The sequence below is a fragment of the Pollachius pollachius genome, assembly GCF_949987615.1.
Source record: "Pollachius pollachius genome assembly, chromosome: 3".
NCBI lineage: Eukaryota > Metazoa > Chordata > Actinopteri > Gadiformes > Gadidae > Pollachius > Pollachius pollachius.
The window spans coordinates 11,214,730-11,219,870 of NC_136936.1; the positions used below are offsets into that span (position 1 = coordinate 11,214,730).

Below are 5,141 nucleotides of genomic sequence, written 5' to 3' on the forward strand. Positions count from 1 at the left end.
TATGGATGTGCACATGTTGTTATGCAGTCCGGGGTCTACCTGTAGGCAACCTAGAGAAAATCGGTCTATCTAAACCCCACTATTAACCAACACGCCTAAACTACTCTTCTAGAATAGAGCATTTGAACATAAACCAGGGCTATACCATCCGATACCCAAAAGGGGTGAAATCTATTAACCCTTGCGTAATGTGTTACATGCTTACAAAGTAATGAAAAATTATTGTTGTCTCAGGAAACAAAAGATAACGGCTGTACATACAATGTTTGTTTGAAGTCTAAAGGCCTGTACCACCGCTGTACCAGCTGCCTGGCTGCTAATGCACTATTCATAATGTTGACCACCATAGAAAACGAGGGTAAGATGTCTGTCCGGCGTTGCAAGACTTCCAACCGCACACAGAGAGGAGCTGCTACAGCTTTGTGGTGTCATAGTCACAGTTCACCTTTCACACTCAGGTGGAACAGGTGAGGGAAGCCAGGCTCATGTTTAAAAACCTCCATATATCACATTCCATGGAGGTAAATAAGACCAGGCTCGTTTTGTTTGATCAAACAAGAGGGTTGGATGGCTGTTCCAGTGTTTTTAAGCGCTGCTGAAAACGCTTATATTGGCAGAAAAGGTTGCAAACAAACACAGCGTGTGTACATTTCAGCCAGCTTGTGTGGACATAGGCCAGAGTTTATTAGCCTTCCTACCATCTTGGAATGACACACGGACGACTTCCTATACTGGACATACCGTGGCTAGCCGGCGAACATTCTGTCAGAGGGACCAATTACAATGACTGACTGTGTATGGTGTGTGTTGGGTTCTCAGACAATAACTATATTGTTCTACAGCAGAGTGGTGGGCTAGGCTAATGGGGCACAAGACAAATTTGGCAATTAGCTGGGACTCTGTGCAACGTGTGGACGGATACAATGTGGGGACCAAAGATACACAGAGGACCATACTGGGAGACAATGAAAACACAAGTGCCCCCCCCCCCCCCCCCCCCCACACACACACACACACACACACACACACACACACACACACACACACACACACACACACACACACTTCCTGTTTTGCATTAACAATGTTTCAGTGGCACCATATTTGTTTTTTATGGAATAACATTTTAATAACTACACTCTAACTGCTTGCATTGGTTATAAACTAAATTAGGCAAACATTTGCTGAGAATGTAGGTCCTTCTCGAGGAGGGGGGAAAATGTCTGCCTGAATACTGAATTTAAATAACAAAGTTGTTCCAAGTTGGGAGAAAGCCACAAACAGGGATCTATTTAAATATTAAACAATGGCTTTGGCAGGAGAGGGATTTAAGAAAAAACATTAATGGAACAAGCCTGTACCTGGGCAGCTCCATTATTAAAACACCTGTCTATCTTCCTGCATATCCTGACATATGTGGCTTGCTTGCCTACCGAGCTGCATGTCTGCTTGCCTGCTCACCTGTCTGTCCACCCCACCTGTATGTCTGTGTGCCTATCTGCATGTCTCGGTCTGCCTATACACCTGTCTTTCTGCCTACCAGTCCGTCTGTCTGTCTACCAGCCTGTCTGTGTCTTCCTCCCTGCTTGTCTGCGTCTGCTAACCTTTTTCCGACCTACCTGTCTTTCTGATTGCCCGTCTACCGTATACCTGCCTGGCCTATTACTAACCTCACATGGAAGGAGGAAAGGTTGCCCTGACCTATCGCCGATGCCAGCCATATACAGTACCTCCATTGTGGACACTCTGCAGAATGACACAATTTTCCTAGTGGATTCGATTTATGGGTTATGGTAGCTGGCTGGCAGCGGTTGGTGACATTTCTAAAACAGTATAATTGAAGAGGTAGCCAAGTCCATTTAGCAGAGAATTTAATCCCAAGTGATTTACAGTGAATATAGCAAGATGCCCAACACATATCGCTGCTAAACCGGTTTGCTAAAGCCCCCCCGGTATACACAGACACACATTTGTTTCCACCCAGATGTACGCTGAATAGATCAGCGCCGTGCGCCCCTGAAGGCTGGGGCTGGATCTATCATCGTTCAACCATCTGGTTGGACACTCACACTTGTGATGCAACAAAAGGATGGCATTAAGATGCCATGTTTTGGCTTATCACCTTCATACCCGGTGCAACTGCACCTTTTAAGGTGCACCTTTTAAGGTGGAGTTAGGTGTTGGGAATCTTAGTTTAGAATGCTTACAGGTTGGCTGTGATCTCTGTGGCTAAGGTCACCAGACTATGGCCTCATTGGTCTCAGATATTGCATCAATGTGCCAGAATCAAGCCTCACGCTGTGGTTTTAGAACACATAACTCAAACAAAACTGCTGCTGCGGGACAGCCCCTTGGCCAGATGAAGAAAAGCTTCTGCTTTGGATAATTCATTAAACTCTGGAGGAATGACTAGCAGAGGCTTGTACAAGACTGCATTGTGATTTTAGTCCCCTTATTTTCCCTTTAATGTTAAGATGTATGGTTACGATTATGCTCATTTCAAATCCAGCTCATCGTAGCTAAGCTTTAAATAATGTGCCTTAAGGCCCTTCCCCCTCGTTTGTCTGTAGAGATGAAAGTGTTTCTGCATTGATGTCCAACTTTTGACTGCATTGCGGTCTGCTTTCCCTATATATATATATATATATATATATATATGACGGTTACATCAATAAACAATAAGACAAACACTTGGAATGATTAAAGGACAGACAGCCACTGATCTCTACACTGGGATTAGTGAGACACTGGCTTTCCCTAAGATATACCGGTCACAGAAAAAGTTGCAGATCATTCCGAACATTTCATTTTCTGTGAGGCTGATCTTTTGTTCTCCTCCTCCCGCCCCCCCAGCAGATTTTCCTTTTAAAAACACTTTTCAAAGTACACTGTGTAACAGTAATCTGGCTGTGTGTACGGCTCTGGCCGCGGGCCAAGGAGTAGGCTGTCGGTTCTGTTTACTCCGCACCGCTCTGTACACGAGATGGACCACTATGGGCTATGGAGCATGTTCAGCATGAATCCTTCACTCCAAACACTTGCTAAGTGGCTGAATTATGCACATTTCGGGGCCGTATGGTCTTTAAATACGACGGGGAAAGTGAAACAAAGTCGTGGATTGTGCGAAGGAGCCATGACATTAACATATGAATGTGTGCACACGCATTTCTTCATGTATGGCCCATGCTGTCTCAGAATGGTCTGGGTCTGGGATCGCAGAGATTACAATGTCATTCAACAGAGGTCGATTGTTATCACAAAGTTAGATTGGCACAGTGTATGTTAATCTAATCTTTGTGAGAACCCATCTTTGATCATCTACCTCTGCACCAGAGATTTTCCAGATGACAAAGTAATGCTATTCATCAGAGGAAGATTTACTTATTATAGCAAAGTATGATCGCAAAAGAAAGATTAGCATAGGAGTATGACTGAGTATCATAGAATGAAGTGCAATTACCTAAGGGCCACTTTCCTCCATTCAACTGTAAAACACTGTCAGCCGATGTACAATAAAGATATACAGGACATGGTTGAGGTACACACACAACATACACATTTGACAGCCACAGTCTAATAAAAGAAGCAGCAAAGCCTGACGGAGCAGAGGTAGAGTTGTGACAGACAGACAGAGGGCCATCTCTGCTTAGGTCCCACAGGCAGGGTCCGCCAAAGCCCAGCCCCCCTTACATTTCACATCATAACACACATCTTCTATAGTCATATCGGCAGCAGAAATGTACTCAAATCCCCCCCCCCCACGCATCTAGGTGCACATCATAACACAGATAATCGATGTAGTCATAGCGAGCCCCCCTCCTCCCTGGGCAGGTGCCTCAGTCCTCAAAGACCGTAACAGACCAAATGTGGCCACCTTGACACAGACTATCGTATTACAATGCAGCAGCCAGCTCAATATCCAATACATGAAGGAGAACACATTGTAAAGCAACGCAACCATAACAAGGTCATAGGAGGGCTGATATGAGTTGAAGGCGCGAGTACCTGTCCCCGGGAAGCAGCAAACCCGATCCCATGGTGGGTTTGTTGCAACTGGGTGTCAAACACAGCAGCAGCGAACCATCGACACACATGTGTCAGACCACACTAGTCGCCTCTCCACGCCTCTCCATCTATGACTCCCGTGTATTTAGTATCCAGGACCCTACAACGCCGGAGATGAGCTGGTCTGGTTCTGGCTGATGATAATCCCTCCCAAACACCTTGACTCGGCGTCCGTACGCACACAGGTTGGTACCCACCTGCCTAGGTCATCCGTCCACCGTATGTCGCCATAAGTGCCTCGTCAATTATGTGAGCTATGCTTTCCCAGACAGGGGTCGATAACGGTGTTTTGGAGGAGCAGTGGGGAGAGACCGGGCAGACATTAACCCCTTAAAAAGATCGGTCCGTCCAGGAATGACATGACATTTAATTCGGCTGAATCATTGCTGATAAATGATGGCCGAACCGAACAGCGGCCCCACAGCTCCGCGTAAACAATACAAATCACTTGACTGACCCTTTGCATGGTAGATACAGTATCCCACTCTCTGCTTCATTAAATATAAAGTTGGACGAATCACGTCGAATCGAATAGCGTAAGAAAAGACGGCGCTAAGACCCGGTGGATCAAAAGGTTTCTTCGCACGTACCTGTCACCGCGGTCTGCGGCGCGAGACGACAGCCATCACGGATCTTTAAAATCCCGCTTTCACGCGCTGCTGTCGGTCCACGGGTACCGGGCGGTATCGTGGCTGCGGAGGCTATATCTTGTGTTTCCCCGCCTATTTGCTGCTTGTGTCTAGTGTCCTGACAGACCGACTATGCGCGTGTTGATCCTCCGCCGCCGCGCGATGGAGGGGGAGGAGCCAAGAGGGACGGGAGCAGCGCCGACGACTCTAAGAGGACGCTGCTTAATTACCCCCCCCCCCGCCTCTCAGCCAATCAGTGGATTCAATTGGACGTTACCTTTCAAGTATGAACATAAATTATTATTGATCTCTAAATCAAGCGTAAATATATCTTCAACTTTGGGAGTCATTGCATTGTTTTTTTTGGTTGTACTTTTTTTGTATATCATTTTTATGCAAAAAGTCTCGTTCCAAAGAAACACAAAATTCTGCAAGTAGTAAATAATG

The 5,141-nt window shown here is 46.1% G+C and overlaps 1 protein-coding gene across 1 annotated transcript in view; it reads right to left on the reverse strand.

Moving 5' to 3' along the window:
• The window catches only part of LOC307072576 (rho guanine nucleotide exchange factor TIAM1-like), a 52,864-nt gene extending 48,080 nt beyond the window's left edge, over positions 1-4,784 (reverse strand). Inside the window, exon 1 of the mRNA XM_079731922.1 lies at positions 4,656-4,784. The gene's annotated coding sequence lies outside the window, so the exon portion shown is untranslated. The remainder of the gene's footprint in view (positions 1-4,655) is intronic.
• Between the last annotated feature and the right edge of the window lie 357 nt (positions 4,785-5,141).